The sequence below is a fragment of the Dendropsophus ebraccatus genome, chromosome 12, assembly GCF_027789765.1.
Source record: "Dendropsophus ebraccatus isolate aDenEbr1 chromosome 12, aDenEbr1.pat, whole genome shotgun sequence".
Lineage (NCBI taxonomy): Eukaryota > Metazoa > Chordata > Amphibia > Anura > Hylidae > Dendropsophus > Dendropsophus ebraccatus.
The window spans coordinates 61,477,321-61,503,716 of NC_091465.1; the positions used below are offsets into that span (position 1 = coordinate 61,477,321).

At 44.1% G+C, this 26,396-nt stretch overlaps 1 protein-coding gene across 3 annotated transcripts in view; it reads right to left on the reverse strand.

Moving 5' to 3' along the window:
* Nucleotides 1-26,396, reverse strand: part of LOC138769208 (suppressor of cytokine signaling 3-like) — a 106,670-nt gene that overhangs the window by 63,895 nt on the left and 16,379 nt on the right. The window contains exon 2 of one of the 3 annotated variants that reach the window (XR_011359223.1): nt 20,519-20,868. The exons of the other annotated variants lie outside the window; for them this stretch is intronic. The gene's annotated coding sequence lies outside the window, so the exon portion shown is untranslated. Of the gene's footprint in view, nt 1-20,518; nt 20,869-26,396 lie in introns of those variants that run through there. 3 annotated transcript variants of the gene reach the window in all.

Sequence of the window (26,396 nt, forward strand, 5' to 3'; positions counted from 1 at the left end):
ATCACCCTGACTATAATGACCATATGACCCAAAGATATAGTGTTATCTCTGACACCGTCTCTTACCAACCCCTCCAGCTTACATTACCAGCAACCTGAGAAGACAGGGAATGAAAGAAGCAGGTGCTGCAACTTTACTTCACATTATTAGATGTTCTGCAACAGCTATGGGCAGAGAAGTGGCATGAGTGCTGTAGCAGTGAACGCATAGACGTGTAATTCATTGATAGTAATGACCTGCAGGTCATGGCTCATTGGGCTATGGCTCATTTTACTCCTTGCCTGTCTTGAGCATTCTGGGTACCACAGGAGGCAGATACACAATTTATATGTTTTAAAGTGCAGGCTAAATGCCTTGTGTTTTTAACAATTTTAGCATATTTGGTGTTATTTAAAATTATGACATACTTAGTATGTCACAAGTAGAGCTAAGCGAATTTACAGGAATGAAGGGAAGTGCTTCATTCCTATCTGCATTCAGCTCATCAGGCTGCGGGCTTAGAAGTCTTTTCTGCTCTGTGCCGCTCCTCCCTGGGTGCTGGGAAAAGCAGGATCCAGTCCTGGGAAACTGGGAGAAGTTTCCCAGAACAGAATCCATCTTTTCCCAGCACCCGGGTTGGAGTGGCATGGAGCGAAGAAGACTTCAAAGCTGGAAGCCTGATGAGCAGAATGCCAATAGGAAGGAATAGCTTCTCTTTATTCCTACTGTAAATTTGCTCATCTTAATTTACAACAGAGATTTACAACAAAAACTTTCTTAAAAAACTTGAAACTCGAAAACTAGGACAAGCTAATTTTGACAACAAATTTAGACAACAAAATCAAGGCTCAGCAAACTGCCTAATTGCAAGGCATGAGGCTAATGCTACGTTTACACGGAACAATTATCGGGTGAATTTTCGCGATAACGATCGAATTTGAACGATAATCGTACGTGTAAACGCGGCGAACGATCGATAAATCGTTCATTTTGATCTTTTAACATGTTCTCAAATCGTCGTTCGCAAAAAAAATCGTCGATCATTCTGTGTAAACAGTCGTTCACTGATTTTACCTATGTGTGAGATAGGCTTAAGCGATCGCAAAACGAATTTTCTGTACGATATATCGTTCCATCTGAACTCTGATCGTTATTAAAAAAAAATCGTTACTTCGAAATTGTTAATCATACGATCGGGCCAATAATCGCCTCGTGTAAACTTAGCATTAGGGTGCGTTTACACAGACAGATTTATCTGAAAGATCTTTGAAGCCAAAGCCAGGAACAGACTATAAACAGAGAACAGGTCATAAAGAAAAGATTGAGATTTCTTATTTTTTTTTTATTTTTTAAATCCATTCCTGGCTTTGGCTTCAAAAATCTGTCAGATAAATCTCTCTGTGTGAATGTACCATTAGTATGCTCCCGAGAACGGCAGGTGTCCTAATAGTTAAAAAGAGAAGATACAAAACATCTGTGTTTTGCCCTGGCCTTACACTATGAAAAGCAAAGCAGGAGGTGTTGTTGAGCCATTCATCTGATCATGGAGATGCAAAGACTGCTATCAGAAGCAGTGACCATTCATTGCCCAAATTCTGTATAAATAATAAAAGAAAGTACCTGTGTGCAGCTGCAGAAGGGCCAGCACTCGGGAATTCCATATGCTTAAACGCAGGTAAATATCATATACACACGCCCTTCAAGCTGCCTTTCACTTTCACTAGAATAATCTACTGAAATCTTAAAGTGTACTCAAGTTTCAAACCATAATATGAGCCAGGGTGCCGAAAGTGAAAGGACTTGATTGTGTTAATACATTGTAAACATGAATATTCAAAATGAACCAAAGTCTATATACATGTGTACATGCATCAGTGACACCAGCTAAGGTATAAACAACAAAGTGTGTTAAACTGGTGGAGAAGAAGCATAAAATGTGAACAATGATCATTCATGAATGACAATAGTTATATCACTCAGCTAGTCACACCCTTCTTACCCCCTTTCAGAACTGATACAGCGTTGGTAGTATTAGGCTATGTTCCCAGATATACCACTTCTACTCCTTATTGCAGTTATCGATGTGGCTAAGTCTCATTCAATTGGGCTAATCTGCATCCTGCCTTCCCAATGCTTTTCCATTTGGAAAATGGTGCAAATAAGTGATATGTGACCTACACACATATATTTGAAATATGTACTGAAAAAAATACATGCCCCAGTTCTCAGTGTTAGGACATCTTTGCCCATTGTGACCAATCACAGGGCTGTTTTCCTTTTTTAAACTGTTCTAGTATAATGAAAGCTAAAGCCTGGTTGGTTGCTTTAAGCAAATAATTTTTCTTGTAGACATGTTGCACAATTCTGTTCCATACTGTTGCATACTTCTTAACAAACATAATATGTGACTGTCATTTCAAATGACTATTTTAGGATAAACTAACCTGTGTATGTACATGAGGAGCAGTGCTATATCTGGTCATTGAATCACTTTTTTTTATATGGCTTTCCCCTTTGTCACCACCCTGCAAACTCCATTTCTAAGTGCCAGATTTCCCTGAGCTCAGCTCCAGGAAGTATGAAAACTGACACTGTGATAACCCCCATACACTACATACATACAGAAAGCAGGGGATACTTGCCCTCTACTTCTAAACTGATTATGCACGCCGTAAAAAAGCCAAAATTTAGATAGACAGATCAAATTATTGCTGCCAATAGAAGACTATGGGGAAGAAAGGAAAAAGAGACAATGACATGGCTAAAACTCTGTGGTACATCTGACCTCACTGTTTGATTTACAGGTTACACTGCACAGAACTGCTCTATAGTGCTCCCCATGCTGCTGCTGCTGCTTTGGGAAGTGTGCAATACAAATGTAGGAGAGCAGGATCTTTTCTTATGTGTGCATGTAGCATATTGAATTCATCATAGCAGCTATTTTGCACCCATTTGCTTAGGGACAACTGTACATTAGAGATGCAGCATGCACAGGAGAAAACTGGTGTAAAATGTCAAAAGTTATATAATGTCCAAAAGCAGTGCTACCCCTCATATATACATACAACGGCTTATTCTGAAGAAAATAAAAATAAAAATCAGAGATGATTTAAATACTGAACATATATTCGTAGACAATCACTGTGCTAGCAGTGTATGCTTAAAGTATATGCCAGGAAAGCACCTGGCATATCAGTTAAAGTGAACCTGTCAGCTAGTTCATACTGCCTTTCCTGACCGCAGCGTGCAGTAGCAATAGTCACACTGATTTCCACTCTATAAATACGTTCTAGTTTGGCCAAATGTACATTTTATTGGTTGCATCCAGCTGCGAGTGCTGTGAGCCAGGAGTCTGGCATATTCATGAGCTGTGGGCTTCCCCTGCCCGCCTGCTTCTGATTTACAGATTTTCCCCTAGGCACAGTACTAGAGAGTTGCCAATCATTGCGGTGATCTCAGATGCATCTCAGATAGCTTGAACTTTTCAAACTTTGATAAGAATAGATTTTTATTGATTCTGAAGGAATAGTAAACTATTCACTCTTTTGATCTGCTGACTTTCCTTATCTTTAGAATAAACTAACTGAAGGAGAGCGGATATTGATTATACATATGTATGCATAGTTATGCTATGAAGATCTAAGCTTGCAATCAATAGAACTTTATCTCTGTAGAAATAAGTAACATCCAGTGACAATGTCATTGTCATTGTCAAAATTCAGCAATGATGACTCATTCACTGCTAGACCATTGGGACTCCATTCAGTGCTAACTGATAAATACTGGCATACTGGCCCCGGGGACACATGTCTGTCTAGTATTAGTGGCTGTTAGAACATGCAGAGGCAAAAATGTGCTGCCCTACAGACTTGTGATAGTACAGTCTACCTTAAGGGTGGTATTACACGGAACGATTATCGTTCGAAAAATCGTTAAATCGTTCGGATTTGAACGATAATCATTTCGTGTAATAGCAGGCAACGATTAAACGACCAACGAGAAATCGTTGATCGTTTAAAAGGATCCGGACCTATTTTTATCGTTTGATCGTTCGCTCATCGTTCGCACATCGTTCGGTGGAATAAGAATTCACAGCTGAAACCTACGCAATAGCGACGACTAAACGACCGCAAGAACGATCATAAATAACGATCATCGTTTCGTGTACTTGGGTGAACGATTTCGGGTCGTTTGCCTTAGCGGTCGTTTAAGATCGTTAATCGTTAGTCGTCGGAAAATTGCTTTTTGTAATAGTACCCTAAGAAAAGGTTTCAAAATGAAAGCCTGTGATCCAACTAAAAAGAAAAAAAAAACTACAGTTATATTGTAGCAAAAAGTACAACAAACATTTTCTGTAAATTCGGTAAATAAATATTGTTTATAATAGTAAAATTCCAATTAAAGGAGAATTTTGGGCAAAATTAGTTTTAAGATATTTTATTGCCCAATGAAAGTTATGAATATTACTAATAGACACTTATGATTGGAAGCACTGCATTTAATACAGCATGGCCTGTTCATTTCTCTGCAAAGTTGGTGATGTCACGTCACATCAACTGCTGACTCCTGCTGCTGCATCGCTGGCATACTGACAGGTAGAGAGAGGTGCAGGGAGTTGGGGGAGGATGGAGGGGGTGATCCCGGTAGAGGCGAGAACTGTAAGGGATAGCGGGGAGCAGCGGGAGCCAGCGGGAGCCAGCGGCTGCCAGACTAGTGTTGCCGAGGGCATACAGACAGGTGCAGGGAGCTGGAGGAGGATGGAGGGGCTGATCCCTTTAGTAGGACAGACTGGAACAGCAGGAGCCCGCAGTTGATGTGATGTCATGTCACCAACTTGGCAGAGAAATGAACACGCCATGCTGTAGAAAGTGCAGGGAAAATTTGCTATAGATGCATTTCCCATAATACGTTTCTCTTAGTAATTTTTATAAGATTTGTTGGGCAATAACATATCTTAAAATTGATTTTGCCGGAGTTCTCCTTTAAGCATTCCACAATTTATGCCCTTTTTTTTCTTTTTGCAGTTTTTTTTTATTCTTTAAAAGAACAGGGAATTCTTAACAGATATGGGATATTACAAAATTGTAGATTATTATCCAATAGTCTGGAGAATAGTAGGATAATAAATACATACAGTTGCAAAGAACCGATAATTCAGTTGCTAATGCTAAAACATTAAACTATCTTCCACTGGTTTCTTATCAGTCATTTTAGATCAAACCCCCTACAACAATTGTATTCAGGAGATGTTCTTACAACCCTTGGCAGATTATAGAATTATAGAATTATGAACAGAATACTGGATAGGTGTCAGATAACCAGACAACAAAGGGATGTGAGCCCTGATCTTACCCTAACCTCTGTCCCTGCCTATTGCCCCACCCACGCTGGACTGTGGGGCGACAACCACGATCACTGCGATATACACTGACTAGGGTGCAGGGGATGGGAGACAAGAGACAGACAAACAAACACAGAAGAATGGTCAATAAGGCCGACGTCAAAACCAGGAAGGTATGTCAGGACAAAATCACAAAGCTAAGAATAGTCAAACACTAGCCGAAGTCAAAAAACCAACCAATAGCAAAGTACAAAGGGATCAGACAAAGGCGATGGTCAAAAACACGAAGCAAGGTCAGAACTGCAGAAAACAAACCACTAGACTAGCTGGTGCAGAGAAACTCAAACACTGGCTACTAGCACACTGTTTGCAGGCCTTAAATGCAGCCTGGAATCCCCACCCCCACAGGTGAACAATTAACTCTTCAGGTGACCATGTACAACATAGCAATTGATTAAAATGCTTGCATTCTCCGGCGTGCACCTAATGACCGAGAACGCGAGCGAGCATCCACATCACCCGCAGAGTCAGAGGCAGGACCGGCGGCACAGATGCCATGACCACCAGTCCTGACAATAGGTGTCAGATCTAGGATTGAACTGCTGAGACCTTCCGATTTCAAGAACAGGTTCCCAACGTCATTATTTTATTAGAAACCATTGTTCTCTAGCTATATTCCACAGCTCCATGGACAATGAATGGAGTACAGAGTTCAAACAAAGGGGTTAACCTCTGTTCTGTTCTCCAAAGTCTACTATTTCAAATGGAGTAACAAAAATCCTCTATATTGTAAGGTGGAGGTGTAAAGGTTATAAATGAATAATTTTTAGTTAAGCTCTTTACAAGTGTAGCACCATTACATGGGTAGTTATGAACAGGATAATATGTTGTACACTGCACAGTCTTTGCTAACAGTAATAACTTTCAGGGAGGTCACTCTCGTAGCTAGTAGTCTTCAAAGAGTCTCACACTGCAAACTACAAATGTGGGAGCGACCTCAGTCTCTGTCACCATCTACTTTAGCCGGATATGAACCTGACGCTGCCCACTTTCTCTCCTGTATTTTTAAGACAACCACATTTCAAGCACATGACTGCAGGTCCTCCTACAGCCGACAACTTTCTTCAACTTTCAGTTGTTGACAACCTATTTTCTTGATAAAGTGAATCATGGTGCCAATTGTTCCCAAGGTAAGTGGCGCAAACACACCCGGCTGTCTACATGGTGTAAAAGAACACAAGATTCATTAAGCCCCTATTTCACGGGTCGAATAGAGGAGAAAACGAGCGCTCTCAGCACTCGTTTGCTCCCCGTTCCCCGCTCGCTGCTGCCGCCATTCAACGCGGCAGCAGCGAGCGGGTGAGTGCGGGAGGGGCGGCCGGGAGCTGCGGGGGGGGGGGGGGGCTTCCCGGGTGATTGCTGATCGTCCGGGCAGCCCATAGGATACAGCAGCGCCTGTTGCCGATGCTTCTATTCAACGGAGCGACGGCAGCAGATCGTTGCTGTATTAGTCGCTTGTTTTTCAACTTGTTGAAAAACAAGCGACTGCAACGATCAGCCGACATGAACGATGTCGGCTGATCGTTGCACTCTATTCTACGGGACGATTATCGCCCGTAGCGGCCGAATACGGGCGATAATCGTTCCGTGGAATAGGGCCTTTAGACAGGCCTCCTTCTACAATTGCCCCATGATTCGGTTCTGAGACGCAGCAAACTATTATAGCTAATGTTATATTTTTTATTTATATTTGTCAGTCTTCCACATCAGTCTTCCACTCTTCTGTGGCATCAGACTAGACTAGCTAGCCTTTGCTGGGTATCCAAGACTGTGTAACCAATTATGGCAGCCAAACGATGGGGCACTTTTAGGCCACATAAATGCAGGGGCATTTTATACTTAAAGGGGTTGTCCAGCGAAAATCTTTTTCTTTCAAATCAACTGATATCAGAAAGTTATATAGATTTGTAATTTACTTCTATTTAAAAATCTCAAGTCTTCCCATACTTATTAGCTGGTGTATGTCATGCAGGAAATGTTGTTTTGGTTTCAGTCTGACACTGCTCTCTGCTGACATCTCTGTCCAAGACAAGAAATCTGTCTCGGTTTTCTATGAATCCCCATAGAAAACCTCTCCTGCTCTGGACAGTTCCTGTCACGGCCAGAGATGTCAGCAGAGAGCACTGTGTCAGACTGAAATTAAAACAACATTTCCTGCATGACATATAGTAGCTGATAAGTATGGGAAGATAGAAGTAAATAACAAATCTACAGTATATAACTTTCTGACACCAGTTGATTTGAAAGAAAAAGATTTTCGCTGGACAAACCCTTTAAAATGGGCCAAATATGAAAAATTCAAGGAGAAGTCCGGAGAAAAATAAATTTTTGATATGTTGCTACTTATAAAAAGTTATACAAATTTCTAATGTACATTAATTATGGGAAATGCACATATAGGGCTATTTCCCTTAATTTAGTAGATCAGGAAGTGTTAAGGGCCTATTACACGGGTCGTTAAGAGGAGCAAACGAGAGCACTCATCGCTCGTTTGCTCCTCGTTCCCCGCTCCCTGCCACCGTTATTCAACGCGGCTGCAGCGAGCGGTTGAGTGCGGGAGGGGGCGGAGGGGGGGGCTGCCCGGCTGATCGCTGATCGTCCGGGCAGCCCATAGGATATAGCAGCGTCTGCTGCCGACGCTCCTATTCAACGGAGCGATGGCAGCAGATCGCTGATATATCAGTCGCTTGTTTTTCAACATGTTGAAAAACAAGCGACTGCAACGATCAGCCGACATGAACGATGTCGGCTGATCGTTGCACTCTATTCCACGGGACGATTATTGTCCGTAGCGGCCGATATCGGCCGAATACGGACGATAATCGTTCCGTGGAATAGGGCCTTAAGAATTCTCTCAGATACAGTGATGACACAACGAAAGGTGTAATTCCTATGGAGTGTCCAGCAGGGGGCGATCTATATGTAGAAGTCTATGAGACTTTATTGTTTCTATAGATGTCTATGTAAAGTAATGTAGTGTACAGTATGCTTTATTGAATGAATACATCTATGGCAGGCATGTCCAAACTTTTTTCGAAGAGTGCCAAATTTGATGAAGTGAACATGTGCGAGGGCCGACCATTTTACATGCTACATGCTATATGCTTTATAACACAGGCAGATAATAGCAAGCTGGATACCTGGGGGGCCGTAAAAGTTCGGAACGCGGGCCGCAAATGGCCCTCTGGCCGGACTTTGGACATGCCTGATCTATGGAATACTTTGGGGAGCAAGTGTCCTTGCTCTCCAAAGTATTGCATAAATGTATTCATTAAGTACATTAGGATATCACAGTAAGCCCGCCGATCCGCCGCTTTCCTGCCGCCCGACGATCTGGACTATATACACTGAACTACAGCTCCCATCATCTGCTCATAGTATGATGAGGTGATGGGAGCTGTAGCTGGGTTATGGCTATGACTTGCCTGCCGCCGCTGATGCCACTGCTTATGCCGCCGGGCGCAGGGGGGAGCCGCTCAGTACACAGGAGCGCTCCTCCTCCTCCCGGGATCTTGGGAACCTCCCCCCTATCCCAGGCCTGACTCCCCGTCTGGCCGCCGCTCTCCCCCCACACATACGGACTCCCGATGCATCAGTGCGGACACCAGGATGCATCGGGAGCCAGTATGTGTGGGGGGAGAGCGGCGGCCAGGCGGGGAGTCAGCCCTGGGATAGGGGGGAGGTTCCCAGGATCCCGGAAAGAGGAGTGCGATGCCCTGGCCCCTGGGGGCCACTTCCGCAGTGCTGGTGTTATGAGTGGGCAATGACCGGGGCAGCTGCAGGGGTTATACTTGTCACGGTATAGGCCTGAGGGCGGCACAGCTGTAGGGCCGGTCTGTGGAATCTGCGGGTGATGATGGGCATGCGATTCTTCGCTGCACTTAGTCGGGGCACCAGTTAGTGGACACCAATGCCAGGGTTCAGTAACAGCGGTTTTATTATAGTTAAGGTAACTAGTAGCAACAGTTCTGTCCGGATGCAACCGGGTATATAGCAGGCTTTGACAAATAAAGCAGGAGTGGTGCTGCATAGGCTGTGAGAATACGTGCCGGATGATGGGAGTAGGAGTATGAGAGGAATAGCGTTGCTGGGTGGATTAGCTTGAGAATAATACTTGCTGTGAATCCTTGCAGCGATGAGGAGAGATAACGGAATGACACCCAGATGAGAGAGAAGAATCCGGTCACTTGAGCAGGCAGGTACAGCCGAAGACTTGAATACAGCAGCAGAATCAGTCACTCTTCTTATGGTGAAGAGGCTGCAGAGAAGAAGCCCAACTCCTCTGAGGCAGGAGAGGGACGACACACATCCTCCTTGCTTGGAAGCAGGGGGAAGACTAACTTGTTAGGAGGAAGTGGGAGGTCACATGGTTGCTCCTGGCCAGAACTAGTCGGCCATTGGAGGAACCATGGTTACAGGTCACGTGATCAACAGCCTTGCATACCACTGTACACTGTAATAATACACAGGAATACATGACAATACACATGAAAATGCACATTACCAGAGAATACTAGGGGAAAACCAGCAGCAGTTGCAGTGCAAACACTTACCAGAACAGGCATTGACACAGCAATAGAAATGGCCATAATAGGAGTAGTAGTCTGTATGTTCTGGGACACTGCATACCTCCCTAGCAAATTTGAGCCGACCTCGGCGAATCTAGAAGGCAGCAAACATGAATAGACTGGACAATCAAACAACAGGAATGAATGATGAGAGTGAGTGTGATGAGGTGTGTGTTTCCCACGCCCAAGGCACAGGTGAGAAGAGAGAGAGGATGAGAAACCCTAGTGGCAGGACTTCACCTAGGGGTGCCTAACGTACTCTGGCGACCAGGTAGCTAGTGCGTGAACCATCTGACGTGTAAGCCAGGACAACTTAACTGCTGGCGGGGGACCCTCAATATTCCAGCCAGTTAGACAGTAGGTTTTCTGTTAAATGTGTTACCCTACTGGAGGAGAACGTGAAGACCTGTGTACTACCTTGGCGTGTCTGAGTAGTGTCTTGGATACCTGGAAGAGAAAAGAACAAAATAATAAAAGCAAACATACATGGGGGCCCCTTACATACCGGTCAATCACACAACACAATTACCCAATAGGCCAAACACACGAAAGGGTATCCAAGGTGCAACATGTATGGACCAGTGTGAATGTTAGGTATGACTATGTGTGATAACTACTGTGTTGGGACAAGACAGAGGTGAACAAATACCGGAACCAAAAGGAAGGGAAACACAAGGGACAACAAATACTGCGAGGTCTTGAGGAGAACTGGCTCACATGAATCTGAATGAAACCTGAGAGAAATCTGAATGAAAATCTGAGAAAAATATCTGCATACAAACTGGCTCAACTAAATCTTTCCAGCTATAGATATGATAATAATACACAATAATGAGACTGGATGAGAAAATACACTCCTACATAAACTGGACTTTCTCTGAGGTATATGTAACCTGACTTCTCTTACTCAGAGGAGGAGCTATCTGACTTAGACACTGTAAAATATACTGTTTTACAAAAGAGGCACTCTACTCTGAGGCAATCTATGTAACCTTGTGCTTGCTCAGAGGAGGAAATACAAAGACTTCGATAACACTGGAATGCAATAGTAGAGAAAAAAAAATGAAATAATGAAATAAGTGCAATAATACCCTGTGTGGAACACACAATCACAGGAAAGTGCATTAGGAAGGAATGGGTTAAGTGTCTCTGTTAGGTAGAGTCTCTTTAAGGCAATTGGAACATCGTCCATGTAAAAGGCTCTGGGACAGGCACTAGAGAACCTTTTGTTATTGTAAGTGTCCATCAGCTCATGGCTGGTTAGTACAGGGAACTTGGTCAGGAGAACCAGGCACGAACCTTGAACGTTGCATACACGAGAATGGTGAAACAGTTCACAAAAAAAACACAGTCATAGAACTCAGCCCTTGGGAGGACATTTAACAGAAATGTCCTGGAGGACCCCAAGTGGCACCCCTCTTTTTCTCCCAGGGATAATACCGGGAGGAAGCCGGAGCAGGAGCATCATCTGCTGCGGTGGTGACCACGAGGCTAGGGGTCACGGTGGTCACAGGAGAGACAGTAGGGGCTACTGTGGTCACAGGAGAGACAGTAGGGGCCACGTGGTAGGTGGTGGTAGTGGAGGAGACAGCAGCTTTAGCCACGGCAGGGGAAGGAGCGGTGCTAGCAGCCGAAGTAGATGGGCTCGGAGCAGGGGGCGCGGCGACAAGTGAGCCCAAGGGCTTGAAATCAGGCCAGTCCTCGTCCCATTGCTCTGATGAAGAAGGCAGGAAGGGCCGTTGCACCGCATGTTTTGGCCTGGTGATAGCGGCTGCCCAGGGGCCTTTCGGGGAACCCACCAGGGTATACTCTACCACCTCCCCGGGACTGAGGTTATTCAGGTAGCCCGGCTGATACTCGCGCATCACGGCCCTTCTGTTAGCGAGTACCAGTAGGCCGGTGTAGGAATCCATGATGAGGCCATACCCCCGCTGTTTATCAAATTTAGTAACGGTCCCCCGTCTCCGCTCTAGGGGAGCCTCACCTGGCTTAGGCCTCTCCAGCTTCCGGATGAACAGTCGCTCGGAAGCAGCGTTGGATTCAGCAAATGGAGTATATGGATGGTCCCACAGGGGAGCATAGTCTGGATAGGGCACAGTCGGGGGCTCCTCCGGCACTAGGCCAGACTTGGCAGGCAGGCCCCCCTTAGTGGAAGAAGCAGTGGGTGGCTGGGCCGTAGTGGGGCTAACCGTCACGGTGCTAGCCATGGTAGGGGCGGTCTGAGTCACCGGAGGCAAGAGAGAGAGGGCCTGCTGAATCTCCTCGGCTATTCTGCTGATGATGGGGTCATCACCAAACACCCACTGCGGCAAGGAAGGTGTCTCGGGCTCAGGGAGCCGCCAGGGGCTGGTGAAACAGGAGGCCTTCGGCTTTTTCCCTTTACTAGGGCCGGGTAACGGGGTGTCCGGAGGTCCGGTACTCACTATTTCGTCCCGTTCCGGTGAAGTCGATCCTCCGGTGGAGAAGGCCAAGTCGGACTCGCTGGAACGGCCGGTCTCCGGGGAAGGACTGGTGCCGGATGATGGTCCCCCGTCCGGGTCAGCGCAGAGTGGAGTGGAAGCCCGGGTGGAACCTATATCGTCCGACGCAACGGAGCCCCAGCTGGAGTCGCTGTCTGGAGGTAGCGGAGCTAGGAGACAGGCAGGATCTACCTCCGCTAGGCTTGTAGGCCATTCAGGCACAACGGGAGCAGCATCTGCGAAGATGCACTCCTCGGGGGTCGCCATCTTGTCACGCTCTGGCCGGAACTTGTAGCAGGAAGGGGAGGAGCGCCAGGCTGGAGGATCAGGTTCCAGAATCTGCCCAGCAACAGTGACGTCAGTGGAAGCGGCCGGCCAATCAGGAGAGACACAGTCATTATCATTGGCGCCAAGCAATTCCCGCTTCTCGGCCGCATGGCAGTTAACCCCCTCGTCACTGGGGGATGGCGCAGGTAGAAATAACAGCAAGAAGCGGCCATTTTGTGTACAGTCCCAGCCGTGCAGCGACTCAGTTATCAGAACTCCCATGGCAATTTTAGCACAGTCTCTGGAGACGATATTAAACTGTAGATCTGGTACACCGCGTGGCGGGTATATCCTGTTCGTGACGCCAAAAATGCGATGCCCTGGCCCCTGGGGGCCACTTCCGCAGTGCTGGTGTTATGAGCGGGCAATGACTGGGGCAGCTGCAGGGGTTATACTTGTCACGGTATAGGCCTGAGGGCGGCACAGCTGTAGGGCCGGTCTGTGGAATCTGCGGGTGATGATGGGCATGCGATTCTTCGCTGCACTTAGTCAGGGCACCAGTTAGTGGACACCAATGCCAGGGTTCAGTAACAGCGGTTTTATTATAGATAAGGTAACTAGTAGCAACAGTTCTGTCCGGATGCAACCGGGTATATAGCAGGCTTTGACAAATAAAGCAGGAGTGGTGCTGCATAGGCTGTGAGAATACGTGCCGGATGATGGGAGTAGGAGTATGAGAGGAATAGCGTTGCTGGGTGGATTAGCTTGAGAATAATACTTGCTGTGAATCCTTGCAGCGATGAGGAGAGATAACGGAATGACACCCAGATGAGAGAGAAGAATCCGGTCACTTGAGCAGGCAGGTACAGCCGAAGACTTGAATACAGCAGCAGAATCAGTCACTCTTCTTATGGTGAAGAGGCTGCAGAGAAGAAGCCCAACTCCTCTGAGGCAGGAGAGGGACGACACACATCCTCCTTGCTTGGAAGCAGGGGGAAGACTAACTTGTTAGGAGGAAGTGGGAGGTCACATGGTTGCTCCTGGCCAGAACTAGTCGGCCATTGGAGGAACCATGGTTACAGGTCACGTGATCAACAGCCTTGCATACCACTGTACACTGTAATAATACACAGGAATACATGACAATACACATGAAAATGCACATTACCAGAGAATACTAGGGGAAAACCAGCAGCAGTTGCAGTGCAAACACTTACCAGAACAGGCATTGACACAGCAATAGAAATGGCCATAATAGGAGTAGTAGTCTGTATGTTCTGGGACACTGCAGGAGGAGGGGGGAGCGCTCCTGTTTACTGAGCGGCTCCCCCCTGCGCCCGGCGGCATAAGCAGTGGCATCAGCGGCGGCAGGCAAGTTGTAGCCATAAACCAGCTACAGCTCCCATCACCTGCTCATACTATGAGCAGATGATGGGAGCTGTAGTTCAGTGTATATAGTCCACGGCGGGCTTACTGTGATATCCTAATGTACTTAATGAATACATTTATGCAATACTTTGGGGAGCAAGGACACTTGCTCCCCAAAGTATTCCATAGATGTATTCATTCAATAAAGCATACTGTACACTACATTACATTACTTTACATAGACATCTATAGAAACAATAAAGTCTCATAGACTTCTACATATAGAGTGCCCCCTGCTGGACACTCCATAGGAATTACACCTTTCGTTGTGTCGTCACTGTATCTGAGAGAATTCTAACACTTCCTGATCTACGAAATTAAGGGAAATAGCCCTATATGTGCATTTCCCATAATTAATGTACATTAGGAATTTGTATAACTTTTCATAAGTAACAACATATCAAAAATTAATTTTGGCCGGACTTCTCCTTTAACATTGTTCCAGAATTTTTTCTTCCATGTTTTCCCCCTCTGGATCCAGTTAAGTCTCATAATTTTTACCCAGCCAGTACATGATATGTCATCAAACTAAAGTCTTGTCTCATCACTTATAAGCTGAAGTACATCAATGTCTGTTAGTGCCCTCCAAAGCAAAATAGGGGGGCAAAATTGTATGACCTGGATGTTATATAATATGTGTTTCTGTTTATAGAATGGCAACTCTTGGAAGAAACTTCTATGTTTTTTTTTTTTTATATCTGCCCCAACTGCATCAAAAGACCCCATAACTGGTATTTAGAGAATCTTTTTTATTTGACGTGTGGGGCTCCTTTAACATTTTAGATAAATGCTAACTAAACAATTGCCGAACTTGTAGCCAGGATTCCTATTACTCTACTCAAGGACAGTATAAAGGGTACACAAACTTCTAGCATCATGGAATATAAAAATCTCCATGAACCTTCACAGTTAGTTTTATTATATGAAGCAGAGGATTCAGCTCTGAAAAAAAAAAATATATATATTTTTAGAAATGGAACGGTAAGGTTATTTCCTTTTAGCCTGATTCCAGTAAACTGCAGTTGTTTCAAAATATTTACTGGATATAATAAAAGTTAAAAAAAAAACAAAAAACAGCTGAGTTCTTTAGGTCACATATGTCACTCGGCGCACATGGACATTTGCATTGCCTTAGAAAATATAGCAATTTGGAAAAATCTCTTCTGTGGGTTATTTTCTCATTGAAGACACTTAATTTGACATACTGTATTTTTAGGTAATGCTTAATTTTGAAAAAGGAAAAAAAAAGGAAAAAAAACTATACCTGATGACATGAGACTCTACAAGCAACTCTTGTATCACTTAAAGGGGTTGGCCACTTTATAGTAAAATTGTTTACTGACTTACTGACAGTAGCTACCCCATAGAACTAAAATAAGGCTCCCCTCCAGGTTGTGCTGGCCTACTCTGTGGTGATTCTGTCTATAAGATGGCCAAGCATGGCGGAGCATGAGACCATGCCCTGCATTCTGTGTCCACCACTGTATATGCCTATGGAGTGTACAGAGGGTGGGGCATGGTCACATGCTCCTCCATGTCAGCCATCTTATGGACAGACTCACCACAGAGCAGGACAGCACAGCCTGGAGGAGGAGAATCTGAATATAATTTTAGCTCTATGGTGTACACAGCTGCTGTCTGTGTGCACTTAATAATACTGTATACTGGACTTTTACTTACTATAAAGTGGCCAACCCCTTTAATTATAAAATAAAATTGCATGCAATCTATAACCAGATGACTGAAAATCACAGTAATCAGGCTTCTCATAGGTTCTATTTTTTTCGTTTCTGAAGCTAAAATATACTGAAAAGTTTGGTGTCTCATGTGACTATTAAGATTTATTACATAATTTCCGCGCTAGTTACTTCTTGATCCTGCTGTTGCAAATTTGACCTGTAGTACAGAACTCTCATTGAGGCACCAAAGAATAAAAGAGGATGTAGACTATATAAATCCAGACCTTACTGTGGTAATCAGTGAACCAAGTGAAAAATTACCTTAAAATGTAGCTTTTAAATAAAAACATAGATACCGAAGGCTGCAACTAATAAACAAACATGTCAAGGGCAATGGCCCAGAGAATTCATAGGCCAGAATCACAGCCATGGATAATGCTATGCACAGTGGTGCCATCCAAAGTTATGCTCTGGATACTCAATTTAATTTTTTTTTTAAAGGGGAGCTATCAGCAGGTTAGATGAATCTAACCTGCTGATTTGTTCCTATTGCACAAGAGACACTGAGGAGGAAAGTATGTCTCTTACCTTCATCCTCTGCATTGTTAGGAGCACTGCCTGTCCCATAGCACCGATCCGGCCCGCTCCATTGACTATAATTAGAAAGGGGTGGGTCCTCCATGGGCGGGTCAGCACTATGGGGCAGTGAAGTGCTCCAAATGGGTGCCTTAGTGCTACTTAGTGCCTGTTCCCACTATATTCTGCCTGTTTTACTCTAAACCCTAATGGTCTTACTGGATTGTGGAGCAAACTACTAACTGCGCCAAAATGGTGCAGAGGATGAAGGTAAGAGACATACCTTTCTCCTCGGCATCTCCTGTGCGATAGGGACATAGATTAGCTTAACCTGCTGATAGTTTCCCTTTAAAACAAATTTAACTGTGATATTGTCTCTACCTATTGTTTCCTATAAAATATAATATTTGCTTGAGGAATACATAGGGGTTTAACAAAGGCATAACTTGGCTGACATTATTACGAAGGCCGGAACTAAACTGTAGGGACTAGTGGCATTGGATCCACCACATGAGAACTCATGATGGAAATGGATTTAGGGAACACCGGTATGTGTTACTGATGAGTCAGGCATAGGGAAAATTGGGTGGGCATGCTAGCTCTTTAAGATGGCAAGAAAGCATGTGTGCATGGTCAGCATAGGATACAGCCTCATCAGGAGCATGGGAAGACAGAGAGAGGCAGGAGCATAGACCAGGTGGTGACATGTAACCCGAAGAGGACACAGAACTATCGGGCAGAGTGGGACATTGGCATTAGGACATCATCAGTGTTACAATAGCATAGCACTTCATTTTCTATTGGCAGATGTATCATTTTCAAATTTTGTCATCTAATAAAGCTATAATGGCTTTGTGATGTCTAAAGTTTCTGCATAGTAGATTTACAACTCATTTACAACCCATTCCTCTGGCCGTATCTCCCTGGTGGTGTAGGGGGATATACTCCTAATTTTATAATGTAAAAAATATTTCTTGATGTTATGTATGAACAAATTCAAGATCTCTTGTCCTATTTTCTATGTACCTAATGATTGCAGAACTGTAAATGGCCCTGCTGTCCAGTGGGGCTATAGTTGTCTTTGCTCCATTGGTTACAACTTCTAATTGATAGGTAGTACTGTGGGAATAGTTCTCTTTATCCGTTCCTGACTACACTAGCAATACAAATTCCTACAATTACTAAAAAATTCTCTTTTCATGACCGATATTTAATTATGCATCAGTATGTTCTACAGCTAAATGTATGCAACCAATAACCATTTATCAGTAACTTTGATTGCTTCCGTGCATTTATTCAAAGTTTCTTTGTAATGTATCTTATGGCAAATGCATGTGACTATTAGTATTTCAATAATGGAATATATCAAACAGAACATAATGCTAATACCTTTTTAATGTTAAGTTAATGCATGGTTTAGTCCCTCTTCTGTGTTTCAGCCAGAACTGTGCTACTATGGAATCTTGCACTGCCTCATGTTATCAGTTGGTGGTCTAGTTTAAGAAAATCACAGTGTTCTACTACATGGGGAGTTTATCAGCCAGAGTAGTAGGGTCAGTGATCAGCATACCCATTTGTATATCGCACACCAGCTGCACATCTCCTAACGCAATACTGGATGTATAGCCGACATATGATAGGGTCATACAAATGATCCAACCATTGTTTGTACATCGCCGCCTGCATGTTTGTCTAGCCTTGTAATAGGCTCTTTAAAAAAGAACCTATCTACAAGATTGGCACTCATCTACTAGGAATGTCAGCCTAATAGAGTTCTTGTGTCGTGTCCCACCATGGGTGTTTCTTGTCTGTACACACCTCGCAAAAGTGTGTATTTCAAAGTAAAAGTGGTAATGAAGTAGTACCTAAGTTTGCCACTAGATTTTGCTAGTATGTATATTGTGTACTGCACAGTATTGCACAACTATATGTAACTAAAGGGTTATTGTTTTTAGGACCTGTGCACTAATGAGAGCTCTTTCTCTTTTCTGCATATCTCTTTCTTTCTCTTGTATCTCTTTACTCTCTCTTGTCACCCACTCACAGTACACGCTACAGATGCTGTAGTCACATGAAGGTAGTCACATGAGGATAGGAAGTGTAGCCACACCTTAGTGAGTTTACTTTGGTCTCTGTAGAGAACGGATGCATATGAGACACCTTAGCACTTGTTTCTTAAAAGCAGCACTTCTACACACTATGCAGTGCTGAACGCACACTTAGAGAGGACAAGTCGGTCACCCCAATCCATGCCGAGAACCAGTCTAACAGTGTAGGACAGTATCCTGAAGAAAGAGGAACTGATCCGGATGGAGTAAAGTTGCTAGAAGCCTATGTACTCTATCTAGCAGCGCTGGTGTCATTAAAGAACTCGGACCACTCTGCTCATCCCAGGTTACGAGGTCTGGGGCTTGTGTCACCCGTTAGGACGGGTCGCCCGACACTAGTGGGCAAAAGGTGGTGCATAGAACAAAGAGTCAACACACGGGCACAAGTATTCTCTCTACTCTCAAGTATTCTACTTATTCTCCTTCTAAAGTTCCGGCAGAGCAAAGTACTACATTGGGTTGGGACTCTCTCGACGCCCCCCCCCCTACTTCTCCAAACCTTTTCTACCTCTCAGCACGCAACTCAGTCAGCACGACCGTACCTCTCCTTAAGCTCTCAGCACAGGTCAAATCACTCCAGATTGAGCTATATTATCAAGTCAAGATCCTACTGTATATGACCGTATTAAGCATTCCTGCAGTAAGTTTATTTATTTTAAAGTGACACTGTCACCCCCTTTGTGCATTCTGACATCTCTACACAGGTGTAAAGGGTAAATGTAGCGTTTTTCATACCTTATTTCATATCATATGTCATGGTGTTTGTTCAAGTAAAAAGTGTCCTTTTATCAACTGCAGATTGTTTAAGTGGGCGTGGCCTCGCGGCATTAGCGCCAATTAACCCCGCCCACAACAGCACCGTTGGCCCCGCCCTCTTGACGCCCATTGGTTGGCCGACGTAAAGGGGGTGGGGTCTAGACCTTTCGGCCAGCCTGTTCCAATGGCCGACGAGGGGGCGGGAACAATGGTGCCGTTGTGGGCGGGGCTAAGTGGCGCTAATGCCGCGAGGCCACGCCCACTTAATACAATCTGTAGTTGATAAAAGAACACTTTTTACTTGAATAAGCACCATGACGTATGATATGAAATAAGGTATGAAAAACGCTAAATTTTCCCTTTACATCTGTGTAGAGATGTCAGAAAGGGGGTGACAGTGTCACTTTAAGTGGAGTTAGTGGTTATTCGCTTACACAGCCATTGCATCTTCCTTGGGTCATCTTCCCTTTCTTTGGGTGGCAGTACCTATAGTCCAGGTGGGTCATAAATCCACTTGAGACCACTGTGATAAGCATCCAAGGGACCCCCAGACAGCCCGGCAGGTTACCGACCACAGGGGAAGGGTATAGCCAGCCTATCTCAAATAAAAGCAGGTGTGCCACCATACCTGTGTGCCCAACCAGCACTGGCGTCACAACAACATAACACTTGGCTGAGCTATTCCCCGACCAACCACTACTGTAGCGGAGTCACATTTCACACTCTGGCAAGTGACCGGTCGTCCACCACATCGGTGGTGCACCACACTTGGACCTTGCCTGAACCCCAGGTTACTGTACCTATTCTTGACCTGATCTATATCTAAACCCCAGGTTACTGGTCCTCTTCTTGACCTTGTCTCTGTTTAAACCCCAGGTTACTGTTGTGAATGGAAAGCAATGCTAAACCATCAGTGCCCCCTTCATTCTCATTCCTGGGGGTCCTGCCAGTTGGATTACCACTAATCGAATAGTGATGAAATATCCTAGCAATATGCTGTGATGGTTAACCCTTTTTTGGGGAGCAATATACGTTTTTTTTTGGCCATTGTAATTTCTGTGATGCAGGAACAGTTTCCCCTTAGCATACCTTGGTTGGCTTGGTATAGCTTTAAACTCTTGAACTCCTAAACAAGATAAAAAGTGCTCCCGACATTAGACATTGTACAGCTCCAGCTTACCCCCACCTTCTCTTATAATTTCCAGTAACTCATAATTCTGCCAGTTTTTCTGTAAGATATTTTCCATTTAAGCCGAATTGCTCTTGTTGAAATTACCATAGAATAAATGCCAAACAGTTGTTCACATATAGCCTTTTAATAGCTGAAAATAAAACGGTGGGATCATTCTGTGCCAGGTAGTGAAATCTGCAACAAATTCTTTCTCAATTACAGAACTGCGTATGAATATGAATATTATCAGCATGTCCATCTATTCTGTACTCCGGGAACTCAGCAGGTTTACAGCTCTGATACAAAGTGATGGATTCGGCACCTTGTACACAATGACTTTTTTTTTTCAGGTTTCACTCCTGACGGGAATAAGGAATTCTAGGACCTTTTCCATAATCTCTAGAACCAGCTGCATGCTGTGTGGATGTAGCAGAGCCAAGGCATGTGTAGACACATTGTCGCTCAGTAACAGCAGTCTGGGAAGAAGGAACAGTGTATAGACCAACAAAAAAATCAATGGTAGCGATAAAAAAAATGGATGAAAAAATACATTGTGTTCTCCATTCTGCCAGGCAGGGAAGTGCTCCCTAAAGGATTGAGCTGTACATTTACATTTTCTTCCCATATTTCTGGTAAGGAGGAGGTGTGTGTGTTTTTTTTTCTTTTAATTCCGTGAACAATAGCAGTAATAAGGACATTGAATTTATCTCAGCAAGGAAACTTAAAGGGAGTATTCCTGGAACTAAACAAAAGAGTTCCACACATCTCCTGCCTGTAGAACATTCACGCCATATTCATTCATTCTTCCTCTCAATGTGGTAGTTCATCCCTTTTCTCACATTTAGTAGAATTAACAGCTAGGGTCGGCAGATGTCCAGCTCTAGCGGAAAAACACTTCCCAGCAAGATGTGCAGCGGATAAACGTAGAATATCAAGCCTGCATTGACAACTTTTTCTCACAAATGAAGATACGGAAGAAGTGTCTGGCTAGGGGCCTCTTTAAAGTCTGCGGTAACAAGTCAATTGCTGTTCAAAGAAGTCTGGGGAAAATTTTTATTAAAGTATTGTATTGTCCCCCAAAAGGTATACAAATCCCCAATATACACTTATTACGGGTAATGCTTATAAAGTGCTTTTTCCCCTGCACTTACTACTGCATCAAGGACTCACTTCCTGAATAAAATGGTGATGTCACGACCCGACTCCCAGAGCTGTGCGGGCTGCTGGAGAGGATGATGGCAGGGGGATGCTCAGTGTCCCTCCAGAGCCCTGTGTCCCTTAGTGTCCCCCTGCCATCATCCTCTCCATCAGCCACAGCCCTCGCAGCTCTGGGAGTCGGGTCGTGACATCACCATTTTATTCAGGAAGTGAAGCTTTGATGCAGTAGTAAGTGCAGGGAAAAGCACTTTATGTGCATTTCCCGTAATAAGTGTATATTGGTGATTTGTGTAACTTTTGGGGGGCAATACTATACTTTAATACATTTTTTTGCTTTTCTCCTTTAAACTGAAACTCCACATTTTGACAACTTTAGATTGTCCCCTTCTTTATACTATGCACTAAGCCATATAAGACATATTGGAATTAAAAAGGCAGGAAGTCTGATCCACATGTCAACCAAATGACCAAAGCTAACCAATACTCTACTCCCACCCTGGTTAGAGTCTAAGGCAGGGGTATCAAACTCAACTGTAAATGGGGTGCACATCGAAAGAATATGAAATTGATTGGTCATATTCCTTTGAAATTCAAAACAATACAAAATACAGTGGTACCTTGGTTTAAGAGTAACTTGGTTTAAGAGCGTTTTGGTTTAAGAGCTCACAGTTTTTCAAAATTGTGACTTGGTTTAAGAGCATTGCTTTGGTTTAAGAGCTCCCTGTACTGGGTTGGAGGGCGAGTGGAGGAGGGGCATGGTCTGCATAGTGTGGTCTACAGCCCAGTACTCTGACCCAGGAAATCTCCCTTACCTTTCAAATCATAGCAGATCCACTTCAGGCTGTGGCTCACATCAGGGGACAGGACTGTGGAGGTAATCTCTTCATAGCTGTAACCCCTCTCTCCCCGGACAGAGAGCGCTGCATGTATGTGCCCATATGTGTCCTGCTCCCTCCTTCCTGCTCCCTGCAGTCTCTGTCAGTCCTTGTGTTTCCCATCCTCTCCATTACTGTATAGTAACTCATAATATCACAGATTCTGCTGTTTCAAAATGTTTGTTTCATCTGTTTCACATGTTATTCAGAATAATAAATCATTATATTTGGGGTGTGGAACCAATTGTCTGCATATCAATGATTTCTTATGGGAAAATTTGCTTTGGTTTAAGAGTGTATTTGGATTACAAGCACAGCCCCGGAACGAATTATGCTCGTAATCCAAGGCACCACTGTATTGTTAAATAGTTATTTGCCTCCAAATAGTAAAAATGCCCCCTGTGCCTCAATGTAGTAATAATGTTCCCTTGTGCCTCCACATAGTCGTTATGTCTCCCTATGCCTCAATGTAGTAATAATGTCCCTATGTGCCTCTATATATGAATAATGCCCCTGTGCTCCCATATAGTTATATTTCCCCTGTTCTTCTATTGAGTAATAACGCACCCTGTGCCATCATGCAGTACTAATCCCCCCTGTGCCACCATGCAGTAATAATGCACCCCTGTGCCACCATGCAGTAATAAGGCCTCCCTGTGCCTCCATGCAGTAATAATGCCCCCCTGTGCCACCGTGCAGTAATAATGCCTCCTGTGCCACCATGCAGTAATAATGCCCCCTGTGTCCCTACTTAGTAATAATGCCCCTGGCACTGCAGCACTGAGCAGAAACAGAGGAGATGTGTGCATTAGGGTCCTAAAGTGGTATTATACTGTTTTCCCCCTTTTGCACTCTGAGAACACATGCATGCCCCGGAGAGCCTAATTCTTAATTGGACACCTATCTCAAGAGTGAGGGTCCCCTTATGCATTTACCTTTAGGCTGCCATCTAGCACCTGGGGCACATTCAGCCCCTCAATGGCTATTTCTGTGTTTTGAGTTGTACTTAGTACTTATACATCTTGTAAACCTGTCAGGATCTCCATTGGACAGGTCTCATAGTAGTTCTTCCTTACCACCATGGGGAAAACATAATTGTGGAGGACATGCCACTCTATCCACTATGCAGGTAAAGACATGCCTGAAGCATATAATAAAGATTCACTGGTTTACTTTGAGGGTGCAGTTGAAAACAATAACATGTTCTCTTTCATTTTGTAGTCATCTATACTGTAACATCTAGTAGGTGTGGACCTGCTACCTAAATAGTTTAACTTTGGGACACGCCTGAGCCTGCTGTCTACACGGTCCTCTGGTTTTGCCTCTTGTGGCAAGACCTATTGTCTAATCAGACCAGACCTATAATCATTTACATATCTGACATTTGTATCTGGATGCTTTACTTTTTTGTCATTGAGTCCATTTCCTGTAGGAGATGTTTTCATTGACTTTGTTTCCTTTACTGTCACAAGTTATTGTAGCTGTGCATTATAATGAGGGCTGGGGAGGAATTGCCTCTGTGGAGGAATTTTTGATAGTTTAAAGTACAAGGGAGGAAAGGGATTATTGGGGGGCGGAGCATGAAGCGTGAGTGAGCGTCACGCTGTCTAGCAGGACTGTGGCGTGGATGGATTACCCTTCCCTAATGCTGATGGGCTTGAGAACCATAAGGTCGGCTATCTGAGAGAGCGGTGCGGGTTTGCGGGCACGATTCGCCCAGGAGTAGAGCTGGCGGCTTTGGAGTTGAGAGTGGCGCCGCTCCTGTGTTGATCTTTCTGTAGTTGATGGCGGAGGACGAGCCGGAGTGAAAGGCACAGTGGAGTATCCACGGCAAGGGATTGAGAAGTGCGGGACTCGTGCGGTCTTACTGGGATCCCTGTGAGTGCGTAGGCTCCGATGTGTAAAGCTAGCCGAGCCCTCCGGAGGTGAAGGGCTGCCTTTAGCAGGGACGCGGTCGGCGCTAGTGAGAGCGGTGCTTGACGGCGTCCATAGGAAGGTGGTCCGGTAAGCTGACGGAGGTTTCTGGCTGGAGGCAGACATGTGCAGCACTGACTGAAGGAGCGGAGCAAGTAGGGAGCAGTAAGCAACCGAAGAGAAGCTTCCCTGAGAGGTGTTGGGCATCGGCTCATAGGAGGGTAATAAATAGTATCTATGATATAACCCAGACCTTGAGAGCTGTGACTGAAAGAGTGCCTTCTATGTTGCTTAGTAGCCGCTAGCCTTGCCTTACCTTATACTAACTTTTTTAACTAAAATCTGTGAGGTCTTGAGTGACTGTGGCATTTTCCAGTATTTGGCAGAGATTGCAATGCACTAATGTACTAACTTACTAATCATCAGAGTATGGTTTGACAAATGAAAATCAGAACTGTCTGACAAATGCTCTAATATCAGGATTTCTTTTCTGGATAAACACAGTGGGCAATCTTTTTTGCGAGCTATATGTTTTTTCCAAGAACTGTTTTTTTTTTCCGCATGAAAATGTGTCTTCCTTTGCAGTAATTCTATCCGGAAAATTAAGGATTGTAAACCCCTTTTTTTTGAGACTGAGAAGTCGACTTTTTTCTGTTTTAAGGCTAGGTTCACACGATGTAACTGTGCGGCTGTATTTTTTATGCGGCTGTAAATGTGCGGGTGAAACTGCGGCCGTGGGAAAAAATAGACATGCGGCTCAAAACATACGGTCATTTACTTGGAAATCTGGTTCAACTAAAAATAACAAATAAAATCTTAAGAAAGTGATGCAAACACCTCTGGATGCATCTGGGAAAGCAGGGAACACAGTTTACATGAATCGCTATTACCGGGGTTTGCGATCCTCTGCAGTATGCCGATGCCTCTCATGGTTAATATATTTAATTAATAAAACACATTTTCTTTGTAATAAAGTCCCTTTCATTGTTCAATAATTAAATGTAAACGATTCCATCATTTTGCAATTAAATATACTGTTAAAATAAATATATATATAAATAAATGTATATTTATATATATATTTATTTTTTGACAGTATATTTAATTGCACAATGATGGATTCGTTAGAATTAAATTATTGAACAAAGAAACTGTATTTATTTCAACGAAAATGTGTTTTATTAATTAAATATTAATTAGTACAGGAACCTCCATAAGCCGTTAATTCATATTACCGGTAATAGAGCTTTCTGTACTAATCATCACTTTACTTTAATTAAAACATCAATTGTTTCTTCTAATTATGTTATGACAATAGCATTATTAGAAGAAACATTTAGAATTATATGTGCGCTCAGCTGATTGGCTGTTCGGCTGAGCGCACATATAAAGAGCCGGTCCGCAGTACAGTCACTTCATTGTGCTGCGGACCAGCGAAGAGGACACATCAGGGTGAGTATAGAGCTCTCCCCACCCCCTCCCCAGCACTGCACCCCTCCCAGCAAGGAAGGGGGGTCACTTAACCCCTTCCTTGCTGGGATGGGTGCAGTCTGGCATCAGTCTGGCCCCCAAGGGGTTAAGGGGGATGCAATACATCCTCCCTTAACCCCTTGGGGGCCAGACTGTAAGCAGCGATCTGTAAAGATGCTGCATACTGTAAGGTGCACAACACCGCTCACAATGATGGGTGTTGTGCTCCTGTTTGTGTTTTTTTTGTGTGTTTCTCCCTTTTTGTTTTTCAGATATCGGTATCCTGGGGATTACGTCGGATTCCATGGACTACGTCGATGACCAGCGGTTGTTGTTTTAATTTTTTTAATAAAATGGTCAATGAGGGGTGTGGGGGTGTTTTTATTTGAATAAAAAAATTTTTTAACTTGTGTCTTGTCTTTATTTCTTTACTTTATAGACTTAGTAGTGGAAGCTGTCTAATAGACGGAATCCATTACTAAGTTGGGGCCTAGTGTTAGCCGGTATAAAATGGCTAACACTAACCCCCTATTATTACCCCAGTACCCAATGCCACCAGGGGTACTGGGAAGAGCCGGGTGCCAGTG